We start from the raw sequence: 14,199 nt of genomic DNA, 5'->3' as shown, positions 1-14,199 counted from the left end.
AATGTGGGCATCGATCCCACTACTTCTCGCATGCTAAGCGAGCGCTCTACCATTTGAGCTAATTCCCCATCTGCAAAGCTCTCTGTAATTGACTTACTTGTCCAGTCTCCCCTGAGGGCCTGTGATGAGAGACTTCATTCATTTGTCTAGGCAATGTGATCCAGTCCAGGACAGATCAACATACACGCTGAAGAGGTTGCCATGCTTTGCCACAGAAGCTATTCTTGCACAGGGAGATTAGCTCAAATGGTAGAGCACTCGCTTTGCATGTGAGAGGTAGTGGGATCGATGCCCACATTCTCCACTATTGAACCCTTTGTGAGTGACATCCATTGTCTTCTACCCTAAGATGAAACTTATCGGCTGCACACACGTGTGCATAGGCTTGCTGTGGTTTCTTGAAAACCTGTCACTTCTCTTTCCAGATCCTCTTTCAGTTTTAACTTATTAGTGGGAGGCTACAGGTATTTCCAATCTCTGGCCCTTTGCATATCTTGACATTGCGTGTAACCCTAATGACCCACACCATAGCGAAATGCTATACACACCTTGACCCAAGGAGCTCCTCACAATACCATTTGGTGGGGGGTTAAACGACCTGCAAGTTTAAACACCAACTCTGAGTATAGGTGAAGATCCTAGAGAGATTTCATACCTGAAACCTCCCACAAGTCTTTTAGAACTAAAGAAGTCTCTTGGACGACCAGTGTAAGATCTTCAAGAAAACACAAGCAAGGCCAGTTGCCTATGTATGCAGGTACAATACCAGAAAACATAAGTTAGAGTCCTGTAGTCCCCTAAATTGTTCTCCAGTAAAGAAATGATAACCAACTGTGGTCTGCACGCATGGGTTAAAATCCTGTTTTTGCAGCAATAGTTTTCTTCTTCTTCTTGTGTCCACAGCCACTTGTCAAATTGTAACATGTCTCTTAAGAGCAGGAAAAGTTTGAATTTTAGGAGATAAATTTACCTCTGAATAGGACGAGGTGGCCGAGTGGTCAAGGCGATGGACTGCTAATCCATTGTGCTCTGCACGCGTGGGTTAGAATCCCATCCTCGTCGCAGTGAAGTTTACAAGACACAAAGTTCTACTCTAATTGACTGAATCAGCTTACTCTGCTGCTTGAGATTATTATCTCAAATGCTATATCCTCGTCACGTGTACTGACAAAAACGTTAACCAGTTGCTCTGAATCTCTCACCAACTTGAAATGACAGATTAGAAACATATGAGCATTTAGTTAGTGTCTAAATATGGTGATACTCCACCATGTGCTCTCAAGAAAAATGTCCTTCCTACTTGGCGGTGGCTCTATAACTCTCTGAACCATGCTGGAAGGATGGAACTGCATTTTTCTGTATACAGCAATAGTTTTCTTCTTCTTCTTATGTCCACAGCCACTTGTCACCATTGTAACATGTCTCTTAAGAGCAGGAAAAGTTTGAATTTTAGGAGATAAATTTACCTCTGAATAGGACGAGGTGGCCGAGTGGTCAAGGCGATGGACTGCTAATCCATTGTGCTCTGCACGCGTGGGTTATAATCCCATCCTCGTCGCAGTGAAGTTTATGAGACACAAAGTTCTACTCTAATTGACTGAATCAGCTTACTCTGCTGCTTGAGATTATTATCTCAAATGCTGTATTCTCGTCACGTGTACTGACAAAAACGCTAACCAGGTGCTCTGAATCTCTCACCAACTTGAAATGACAGATTATAAACATATTATTGGGGAAAATAAGAGCATTTAGTTAGTGTCTAAGTATGGTGATATGCCACCATGTGCTCTCAAGAAAAATGTCCTTCCTATTTGGCGGTGGCTCTATAACTCTCTGAACCATGCTGGAAGGATGGAACTGCATTTTTCTGTATAATATCAGTCCATGGCATAAAAATAAGGAAACCCATCTTGTTTTAGAAGGGGACTATATCAAACTGAATTACAGAACTTTCCCAACCAGCCTAAAATCAAGATATTACAAATTTCCTGGAGAATGTGGGCATCGATCCCACTACTTCTCGCATGCTAAGCGAGCGCTCTACCATTTGAGCCAGATCCTCTTTCGGTTTTAACTTATTAGTGGGAGGCTACAGGTATTTCAAGTCTCTGGCCCTTTGCATATCTTTACATTGCGTGTAACCCTAATGACCCACACCATAGCGAAATGCTATACACACCTTGACCCAAGGAGCTCCACACAATACCATTTGGTGGAGGGTTAAACGACCTGCAAGTTTAAACACCAACTCTGAGTATAGGTGAAGATCCTAGAGAGATTTCATACCTGAAACCTCCCACAAGTCTTTTAGAACTAAAGAAGCCTCTTGGACTACCAGTGTAACATCTTCAAAAAAACACAAGCAAGGCCAGTTGCCTATGTACGCAGGTACAATACCAGAAAACATAAGGTAGAGTCCTGTAGTCCCCTAAATTGTTCTCCAGTAAAGAAATGATAACCAACTGTGGTCTGCACGCATGGGTTAAACTCCTGCTTTTTCAGCAATAGTTTTCTTCTTCTTCTTGTGTCCACAGCCACTTGTCACCATTGTAACATGTCTCTTAAGAGCAGGAAAAGTTTGAATTTTAGGAGATAAATTTACCTCTGAATAGGACGAGGTGGCCGAGTGGTCAAGGCGATGGACTGCTAGTCCATTGTGCTCTGCACGCGTGAGTTAGAATCCCATCCTCGTCGCAGTGAAGTTTACAAGACACATAGTTCTACTCTAATTGACTGAATCAGCTTACTCTGCTGCTTGAGATTATTATCTCAAATGCTGTATTCTCGTCACGTGTACTGACAAAAACGTTAACCAGGTGCTCTGAATCTCTCACCAACTTGAAATGACAGATTAGAAACATATTATTGGGGAAAATATGAGCATTTAGTTAGTGTCTAAGTATGGTGATACGCCACCATGTGCTCTCAAGAAAAATGTCCTTCCTACTTGGCGGTGGCTCTATAACTCTCTGAACCATGCTGGAAGGATGGAACTGCATTTTTCTGTATAATATCAGTCCATGGCATAAAAACAAGGAAACCCATCTTGTTTTAGAAGGGGACTATATCAAACTGAATTAGAGAACTTTCCCAACCAGACTAAAATGAAGATATTACAAATTTCCTGGAGAATGTGGGCATCGATCTCACCACTTCTCGCATGCTAAGCGAGCGCTCTACCATTTGAGCTAATTCACCATCCGCAGAGCTCTCTGTAAATGACTTACTTGTCCAGTCTCCCCTGAGGGCCTGTGATGAGAGACTTCATTCATTTGCCTAGGCAATGTGATCCAGTGTAGGACAGAACAACATACACGCTGAAGAGGTTGCCATGATTTGCCACAGAAGCTATTCTTACACAGGGGGATTAGCTCAAATGGTAGAGCGCTCGCTTTGCATGTGAGAGGTAGTGGGATCGATGCCCACATTCTCCACTATTGAACCATTAATTCCCCTTTGTGAGTGACATCCATTGTCTTCGACCTTAAGATGAAACATATCGGCTGCAAACACGTGTGCATAGGCTTGCTGTGGTTTCTTGAAAACCTGTCACTTCTCTTTCCAGATCCTCTTTCAGTTTTAACTTATTAGTGGGAGGCTACAGGTATTTCCACTCTCTGGCCCTTTGCATATCTTGACATTGCGTGTAACCCTAATGACTCACACCATAGCAAAATGCTATACACACCTTGACCCAAGGAGCTCCACACAATACCATTTGGTGGGGGGTTAAACGACCTGCAAGTTTAAACACCAACTCTGAGTATAGGTGAAGATCCTAGAGAGATTTCATACCTGAAACCTCACACAAGTCTTTTAGAACTAAAGAAGCCTCTTGGACGACCAGTGTAACATCTTCAAAAAAACACAAGCAAGCCAGTTGCATATGTACGCAGGTACAATACCAGAAAACATAAGTTAGAGTCCTGTAGTCCCCTAAATTGTTCTCCAGTAAAGAAATGATAACCAACTGTGGTCTGCACGCATGGGTTAAAAATCCTGTTTTTTCAGCAATAGTTTTCTTCTTCTTCTTATGTCCACAGCCACTTGTCACCATTGTAACATGTCTCTTAAGAGCAGGAAAAGTTTGAATTTTAGGAGATAAATTTACCTCTGAATAGGACGAGGTGGCCGAGTGGTCAAGGCGATGGACTGCTAATCCATTGTGCTCTGCACGCGTGGGTTATAATCCCATCCTCGTCGCAGTGAAGTTTATGAGACACAAAGTTCTACTCTAATTGACTGAATCAGCTTACTCTGCTGCTTGAGGTTATTATCTCAAATGCTGTATTCTCGTCACGTGTACTGACAAAAACGCTAACCAGGTGCTCTGAATCTCTCACCAACTTGAAATGACAGATTATAAACATATTATTGGGGAAAATATGAGCATTTAGTTAGTGTCTAAGTATGGTGATACGCCACCATGTGCTCTCAAGAAAAATGTCCTTCCTACTTGGCGGTGGCTCTATAACTCTCTGAACCATGCTGGAAGGATGGAACTGCATTTTTCTGTATAATATCAGTCCATGGCATAAAAACAAGGAAACCCATCTTGTTTTAGAAGGGGACTATATCAAACTGAATTACAGAACTTTCCCAACCAGCCTAAAATCAAGATATTACAAATTTCCTGGAGAATTTGGGCATCGATCTCACTACTTCTCGCATGCTAAGCGAGCGCTCTACCATTTGAGCCAGATCCTCTTTCGGTTTTAACTTATTAGTGGGAGGCTACAGGTATTTCAATTCTCTGGCCCTTTGCATATCTTTACATTGCGTGTAACCCTAATGACCCACACCATAGCGAAATGCTATACACACCTTGACCCAAGGAGCTCCACACAATACCATTTGGTGGAGGGTTAAACGACCTGCAAGTTTAAACACCAACTCTGAGTATAGGTGAAGATCCTAGAGAGATTTCATACCTGAAACCTCCCACAAGTCTTTTAGAACTAAAGAAGCCTCTTGGACGACCAGTGTAACATCTTCAAAAAAACACAAGCAAGGCCAGTTGCCTATGTATGCAGGTACAATACCAGAAAACATAAGTTAGAGTCCTGTAGTCCCCCAAATTGTTCTCCAGTAAAGAAATGATAACCAACTGTGGTCTGCACGCATGGGTTAAAATCCTGTTTTTTCAGCAATAGTTTTCTTCGTCTTCTTGTGTCCACAGCCACTTGTCACCATTGTAACATGTCTTTTAAGAGCAGGAAAAGTTTGTATTTTAGGAGATAAATTTACCTCTGAATAGGACGAGGTGGCCGAGTGTTCAAGGTGATGGACTGCTAATCCATTGTGCTCTGCACGCGTGGGTTTGAATCCCATCCTCGTCGCAGTGAAGTTTACAAGACACAAAGTTCTACTCTAATTGACTGAATCAGCTTACTCTGCTGCTTGAGATTATTATCTCAAATGCTGTATTCTCGTCACTTTTTCTGACAAAAATGTTAACCAGTTGCTCTGAATCTCTCACCAACTTGAAATGACAGATTAGAAACATATTATTGGGGAAAATATGAGCATTTAGTTAGTGTCTAAGTATGGTGATACGCCACCATGTGCTCTCAAGAAAAATGTCCTTCCTGCTTGGCGGTGGCTCTATAACTCTCTGAACCATGCTGGAAGGATGGAACTGCATTTTTCTGTATAATATCAGTCCATGGCATAAAAACAAGGAAACCCATCTTGTTTTAGAAGGGGACTATATTAAACTGAATTACAGAACTTTCCCAACCAGACTAAAATTAAGATATTACAAATTTCCTGGAGAATGTGGGCATCGATCCCACTACTTCTCGCATGCTAAGCGAGCGCTCTACCATTTGAGCTAATTCCCCATCTGCATAGCTCTCTGTAAATGACTTACTTGTCCAGTCTCCCCTGAGGGCCTGTGATGAGAGACTTCATTCATTTGCCTATGCAATGTGATCCAGTCCAGGACAGAACAACATACATGCTGAAGAGGTTGCCATGATTTGCCACAGAAGCTATTCTTACACAGGGGGATTAGCTCAAATGGTAGAGCGCTCGCTTTGCATGTGAGAGGTAGTGGGATCGATGCCCACATTCTCCACTATTGAACCATTAATTCTCCTTTGTGAGTCACATCCATTGTCTTCGACCTTAAGATGAAACTTATCGGCTGCAAACACGTGTCCATAGGCTTGCTGTGGTTTCTTGAAAACCTGTCACTTCTCTTTCCAGATCCTCTTTCAGTTTTAACTTATTAGTGGGAGGCTACAGGTATTTCCACTCTCTGGCCCTTTGCATATCTTGACATTGCGTTTAACCCTAATGACCCACACCATAGCGAAATGCTATACACACCTTGACCCAAGGAGCTCCTCACAATACCATTTGGTGGGGGGTTAAACGACCTGCAAGTTTAAACACCAACTCTGAGTATAGGTGAAGATCCTAGAGAGATTTCATACCTGAAACCTCCCACAAGTCTTTTAGAACTAAAGAAGTCTCTTGGACGACCAGTGTAAGATCTTCAAAAAAACACAAGCAAGGCCAGTTGCCTATGTACGCAGGTACAATACCAGAAAACATAAGTTAGAGTCCTCTAGTCCCCTAAATTGTTCTCCAGTAAAGAAATGATAACCAACTGTGGTCTCCACGCATGGGTTAAAATCCTGTTTTTGCAGCAATAGTTTTCTTCTTCTTCTTGTGTCCACAGCCACTTGTCAAATTGTAACATGTCTCTTAAGAGCAGGAAAAGTTTGAATTTTAGGAGATAAATTTACCTCTGAATAGGACGAGGTGGTCGTGTGGTCAAGGCAATGGACTGCTAATCCATTGTGCTCTGCACGCGTAGGTTAGAATCCCATCCTCGTCGCATTGAAGTTTACAAGACATAAAGTTCTACTCTAATTGACTGAATCAGCTTACTCTGCTGCTTGAGATTATTATCTCAAATGCTGTATTCTCGTCACGTGTACTGACAAAAACGCTAACCAGGTGCTCTGAATCTCTCACCAACTTGAAATGACAGATTATAAACATATTATTGGGGAAAATATGAGCATTTAGTTAGTGTCTAAGTATGGTGATATGCCACCATGTGCTCTCAAGAAAAATGTCCTTCCTATTTGGCGGTGGCTCTATAACTCTCTGAACCATGCTGGAAGGATGGAACTGCATTTTTCTGTATAATATCAGTCCATGGCATAAAAATAAGGAAACCCATCTTGTTTTAGAAGGGGACTATATCAAACTGAATTACAGAACTTTCCCAACCAGCCTAAAATCAAGATATTACAAATTTCCTGGAGAATGTGGGCATCGATCCCACTACTTCTCGCATGCTAAGCGAGCGCTCTACCATTTGAGCCAGATCCTCTTTCGGTTTTAACTTATTAGTGGGAGGCTACAGGTATTTCAATTCTCTGGCCCTTTGCATATCTTTACATTGCGTGTAACCCTAATGACCCACACCATAGCGAAATGCTATACACACCTTGACCCAAGGAGCTCCACACATTACCATTTGGTGGAGGGTTAAACGACCTGCAAGTTTAAACACCAACTCTGAGTATAGGTGAAGATCCTAGAGAGATTTCATACCTGAAACCTCCCACAAGTCTTTTAGAACTAAAGAAGCCTCTTGGACGACCAGTGTAACATCTTCAAAAAAACACAAGCAAGGCCAGTTGCCTATGTATGCAGGTACAATACCAGAAAACATAAGTTAGAGTCCTGTAGTCCCCCAAATTGTTCTCCAGTAAAGAAATGATAACCAACTGTGGTCTGCACGCATGGGTTAAAATCCTGTTTTTTCAGCAATAGTTTTCTTCGTCTTCTTGTGTCCACAGCCACTTGTCACCATTGTAACATGTCTTTTAAGAGCAGGAAAAGTTTGTATTTTAGGAGATAAATTTACCTCTGAATAGGACGAGGTGGCCGAGTGTTCAAGGTGATGGACTGCTAATCCATTGTGCTCTGCACGCGTGGGTTTGAATCCCATCCTCGTCGCAGTGAAGTTTACAAGACACAAAGTTCTACTCTAATTGACTGAATCAGCTTACTCTGCTGCTTGAGATTATTATCTCAAATGCTGTATTCTCGTCACTTTTTCTGACAAAAATGTTAACCAGTTGCTCTGAATCTCTCACCAACTTGAAATGACAGATTAGAAACATATTATTGGGGAAAATATGAGCATTTAGTTAGTGTCTAAGTATGGTGATACGCCACCATGTGCTCTCAAGAAAAATGTCCTTCCTGCTTGGCGGTGGCTCTATAACGCTCTGAACCATGCTGGAAGGATGGAACTGCATTTTTCTGTATAATATCAGTCCATGGCATAAAAACAAGGAAACCCATCTTGTTTTAGAAGGGGACTATATTAAACTGAATTACAGAACTTTCCCAACCAGACTAAAATTAAGATATTACAATTTTCCTGGAGAATGTGGGCATCGATCCCACTACTTCTCGCATGCTAAGCGAGCGCTCTACCATTTGAGCTAATTCCCCATCTGCATAGCTCTCTGTAAATGACTTACTTGTCCAGTCTCCCCTGAGGGCCTGTGATGAGAGACTTCATTCATTTGCCTATGCAATGTGATCCAGTCCAGGACAGAACAACATACATGCTGAAGAGGTTGCCATGATTTGCCACAGAAGCTATTCTTACACAGGGGGATTAGCTCAAATGGTAGAGCGCTCGCTTTGCATGTGAGAGGTAGTGGGATCGATGCCCACATTCTCCACTATTGAACCATTAATTCCCCTTTGTGAGTGACATCCATTGTCTTCGACCTTAAGATGAAACATATCGGCTGCAAACACGTGTGCATAGGCTTGCTGTGGTTTCTTGAAAACCTGTCACTTCTCTTTCCAGATCCTCTTTCAGTTTTAACTTATTAGTGGGAGGCTACAGGTATTTCCACTCTCTGGCCCTTTGCATATCTTGACATTGCGTGTAACCCTAATGACTCACACCATAGCAAAATGCTATACACACCTTGACCCAAGGAGCTCCACACAATACCATTTGGTGGGGGGTTAAACGACCTGCAAGTTTAAACACCAACTCTGAGTATAGGTGAAGATCCTAGAGAGATTTCATACCTGAAACCTCACACAAGTCTTTTAGAACTAAAGAAGCCTCTTGGACGACCAGTGTAACATCTTCAAAAAAGCACAAGCAAGCCAGTTGCATATGTACGCAGGTACAATACCAGAAAACATAAGTTAGAGTCCTGTAGTCCCCTAAATTGTTCTCCAGTAAAGAAATGATAACCAACTGTGGTCTGCACGCATGGGTTAAAAATCCTGTTTTTTCAGCAATAGTTTTCTTCTTCTTCTTATGTCCACAGCCACTTGTCACCATTGTAAAATGTCTCTTAAGAGCAGGAAAAGTTTGAATTTTAGGAGATAAATTTATCTCCGAATAGGACGAGGTGGCCGAGTGGTCAAGGCGATGGACTGCTAATCCATTGTGCTCTGCACGCGTGGGTTATAATCCCATCCTCGTCGCAGTGAAGTTTACGAGAGACAAAGTTCTACTCTAATTGACTGAATCAGCTTACTCTGCTGCTTGAGATTATTATCTCAAATGCTGTATTCTCGTCACGTGTACTGACAAAAACGCTAACCAGGTGCTCTGAATCTCTCACCAACTTGAAATGACAGATTATAAACATATTATTGGGGAAAATATGAGCATTTAGTTAGTGTCTAAGTATGGTGATATGCCACCATGTGCTCTCAAGAAAAATGTCCTTCCTATTTGGCGGTGGCTCTATAACTCTCTGAACCATGCTGGAAGGATGGAACTGCATTTTTCTGTATAATATCAGTCCATGGCATAAAAATAAGGAAACCCATCTTGTTTTAGAAGGGGACTATATCAAACTGAATTACAGAAATTTCCCAACCAGCCTAAAATCAAGATATTACAAATTTCCTGGAGAATGTGGGCATCGATCCCACTACTTCTCGCATGCTAAGCGAGCGCTCTACCATTTGAGCCAGATCCTCTTTCGGTTTTAACTTATTAGTGGGAGGCTACAGGTATTTCAATTATCTGGCCCTTTGCATATCTTTACATTGCGTGTAACCCTAATGACCCACACCATAGCGAAATGCTATACACACCTTGACCCAAGGAGCTCCACACAATACCATTTGGTGGAGGGTTAAACGACCTGCAAGTTTAAACACCAACTCTGAGTATAGGTGAAGATCCTAGAGAGATTTCATACCTGAAACCTCCCACAAGTCTTTTAGAACTAAAGAAGCATCTTGGACGACCAGTGTAACATCTTCAAAAAAACACAAGCAAGGCCAGTTGCCTATGTATGCAGGTACAATACCAGAAAACATAAGTTAGAGTCCTGTAGTCCCCCAAATTGTTCTCCAGTAAAGAAATGATAACCAACTGTGGTCTGCACGCATGGGTTAAAATCCTGTTTTTTCAGCAATAGTTTTCTTCGTCTTCTTGTGTCCACAGCCACTTGTCACCATTGTAACATGTCTTTTAAGAGCAGGAAAAGTTTGTATTTTAGGAGATAAATTTACCTCTGAATAGGACGAGGTGGCCGAGTGTTCAAGGTGATGGACTGCTAATCCATTGTGCTCTGCACGCGTGGGTTTGAATCCCATCCTCGTCGCAGTGAAGTTTACAAGACACAAAGTTCTACTCTAATTGACTGAATCAGCTTACTCTGCTGCTTGAGATTATTATCTCAAATGCTGTATTCTCGTCACTTTTTCTGACAAAAATGTTAACCAGTTGCTCTGAATCTCTCACCAACTTGAAATGACAGATTAGAAACATATTATTGGGGAAAATATGAGCATTTAGTTAGTGTCTAAGTATGGTGATACGCCACCATGTGCTCTCAAGAAAAATGTCCTTCCTGCTTGGCGGTGGCTCTATAACTCTCTGAACCATGCTGGAAGGATGGAACTGCATTTTTCTGTATAATATCAGTCCATGGCATAAAAACAAGGAAACCCATCTTGTTTTAGAAGGGGACTATATTAAACTGAATTACAGAACTTTCCCAACCAGACTAAAATTAAGATATTACAATTTTCCTGGAGAATGTGGGCATCGATCCCACTACTTCTCGCATGCTAAGCGAGCGCTCTACCATTTGAGCTAATTCCCCATCTGCATAGCTCTCTGTAAATGACTTACTTGTCCAGTCTCCCCTGAGGGCCTGTGATGAGAGACTTCATTCATTTGCCTATGCAATGTGATCCAGTCCAGGACAGAACAACATACATGCTGAAGAGGTTGCCATGATTTGCCACAGAAGCTATTCTTACACAGGGGGATTAGCTCAAATGGTAGAGCGCTCGCTTTGCATGTGAGAGGTAGTGGGATCGATGCCCACATTCTCCACTATTGAACCATTAATTCTCCTTTGTGAGTCACATCCATTGTCTTCGACCTTAAGATGAAACTTATCGGCTGCAAACACGTGTCCATAGGCTTGCTGTGGTTTCTTGAAAACCTGTCACTTCTCTTTCCAGATCCTCTTTCAGTTTTAACTTATTAGTGGGAGGCTACAGGTATTTCCACTCTCTGGCCCTTTGCATATCTTGACATTGCGTTTAACCCTAATGACCCACACCATAGCGAAATGCTATACACACCTTGACCCAAGGAGCTCCTCACAATACCATTTGGTGGGGGGTTAAACGACCTGCAAGTTTAAACACCAACTCTGAGTATAGGTGAAGATCCTAGAGAGATTTCATACCTGAAACCTCCCACAAGTCTTTTAGAACTAAAGAAGTCTCTTGGACGACCAGTGTAAGATCTTCAAAAAAACACAAGCAAGGCCAGTTGCCTATGTACGCAGGTACAATACCAGAAAACATAAGTTAGAGTCCTGTAGTCCCCTAAATTGTTCTCCAGTAAAGAAATGATAACCAACTGTGGTCTGCACGCATGGGTTAAAAATCCTGTTTTTTCAGCAATAGTTTTCTTCTTCTTCTTATGTCCACAGCCACTTGTCACCATTGTAACATGTCTCTTAAGAGCAGGAAAAGTTTGAATTTTAGGAGATAAATTTACCTCTGAATAGGACGAGGTGGCCGAGTGGTCAAGGCGATGGACTGCTAATCCATTGTGCTCTGCACGCGTGGGTTATAATCCCATCCTCGTCGCAGTGAAGTTTATGAGACACAAAGTTCTACTCTAATTGACTGAATCAGCTTACTCTGCTGCTTGAGATTATTATCTCAAATGCTGTATTCTCGTCACGTGTACTGACAAAAACGCTAACCAGGTGCTCTGAATCTCTCACCAACTTGAAATGACAGATTAGAAACATATTATTGGGGAAAATATGAGCATTTAGTTAGTGTCTAAGTATGGTGATACGCCACCATGTGCTCTCAAGAAAAATGTCCTTCCTACTTGGCGGTGGCTCTATAACTCTCTGAACCATGCTGGAAGGATGGAACTGCATTTTTCTGTATAATATCAGTCCATGGCATAAAAACAAGGAAACCCATCTTGTTTTAGAAGGGGACTATATCAAACTGAATTACAGAACTTTCCCAACCAGACTAAAATCAAGATATTACTAATTTCCTGGAGAATGTGGGCATCGATCCCACTACTTCTCGCATGCTAAGCGAGCGCTCTACCATTTGAGCTAATTCCCCATCTGCAAAGCTCTCTGTAATTGACTTACTTGTCCAGTCTCCCCTGAGGGCCTGTGATGAGAGACTTCATTCATTTGTCTAGGCAATGTGATCCAGTCCAGGACAGAACAACATACACGCTGAAGAGGTTGCCATGCTTTGCCACAGAAGCTATTCTTGCACAGGGAGATTAGCTCAAATGGTAGAGCACTCGCTTTGCATGTGAGAGGTAGTGGGATCGATGCCCACATTCTCCACTATTGAACCCTTTGTGAGTGACATCCATTGTCTTCTACCCTAAGATGAAACTTATCGGCTGCACACACGTGTGCATAGGCTTGCTGTGGTTTCTTGAAAACCTGTCACTTCTCTTTCCAGATCCTCTTTCAGTTTTAACTTATTAGTGGGAGGCTACAGGTATTTCCAATCTCTGGCCCTTTGCATATCTTGACATTGCGTGTAACCCTAATGACCCACACCATAGCGAAATGCTATACACACCTTGACCCAAGGAGCTCCTCACAATACCATTTGGTGGGGGGTTAAACGACCTGCAAGTTTAAACACCAACTCTGAGTATAGGTGAAGATCCTAGAGAGATTTCATACCTGAAACCTCCCACAAGTCTTTTAGAACTAAAGAAGTCTCTTGGACGACCAGTGTAAGATCTTCAAAAAAACACAAGCAAGGCCAGTTGCCTATGTATGCAGGTACAATACCAGAAAACATAAGTTAGAGTCCTGTAGTCCCCTAAATTGTTCTCCAGTAAAGAAATGATAACCAACTGTGGTCTGCACGCATGGGTTAAAATCCTGTTTTTGCAGCAATAGTTTTCTTCTTCTTCTTGTGTCCACAGCCACTTGTCAAATTGTAACATGTCTCTTAAGAGCAGGAAAAGTTTGAATTTTAGGAGATAAATTTACCTCTGAATAGGACGAGGTGGCCGAGTGGTCAAGGCGATGGACTGCTAATCCATTGTGCTCTGCACGCGTGGGTTAGAATCCCATCCTCGTCGCAGTGAAGTTTACAAGACACAAAGTTCTACTCTAATTGACTGAATCAGCTTACTATGCTGCTTGAGATTATTTTCTCAAATGCTATATCCTCGTCACGTGTACTGACAAAAACGTTAACCAGTTGCTCTGAATCTCTCACCAACTTGAAATGACAGATTAGAAACATATGAGCATTTAGTTAGTGTCTAAATATGGTGATACTCCACCATGTGCTCTCAAGAAAAATGTCCTTCCTACTTGGCGGTGGCTCTATAACTCTCTGAACCATGCTGGAAGGATGGAACTGCATTTTTCTGTATAATATCAGTCCATGGCATAAAAACAAGGAAACCCATCTTGTTTTAGAAGGGGACTATATCAAACTGAATTAGAGAACTTTCCCAACCAGACTAAAATGAAGATATTACAAATTTCCTGGAGAATGTGGGCATCGATCTCACCACTTCTCGCATGCTAAGCGAGCGCTCTACCATTTGAGCTAATTCCCCATCCGCAGAGCTCTCTGTAAATGACTTACTTGTCCAGTCTCCCCTGAGGGCCTGTGATGAGAGACTTCATTCAT

At 42.1% G+C, this 14,199-nt stretch overlaps 2 non-coding genes across 2 annotated transcripts; both read left to right on the top strand.

Moving 5' to 3' along the window:
- Nucleotides 1-980: 980 nt before the first annotated feature.
- Nucleotides 981-1,062, top strand: trnas-gcu (transfer RNA serine (anticodon GCU)). The gene has a single exon. It is a non-coding gene; the product is annotated as a tRNA-Ser (tRNA).
- A 12,492-nt stretch (nt 1,063-13,554) lies between these two features.
- Nucleotides 13,555-13,636, top strand: trnas-gcu (transfer RNA serine (anticodon GCU)). Its single transcript has one exon. It is a non-coding gene; the product is annotated as a tRNA-Ser (tRNA).
- Nucleotides 13,637-14,199: the final 563 nt, after the last annotated feature.

This window comes from Platichthys flesus, chromosome 16, assembly GCF_949316205.1.
Source record: "Platichthys flesus chromosome 16, fPlaFle2.1, whole genome shotgun sequence".
Taxonomy (NCBI): domain Eukaryota; kingdom Metazoa; phylum Chordata; class Actinopteri; order Pleuronectiformes; family Pleuronectidae; genus Platichthys; species Platichthys flesus.
This window is presented reverse-complemented; position numbering and strand designations above follow the sequence as displayed.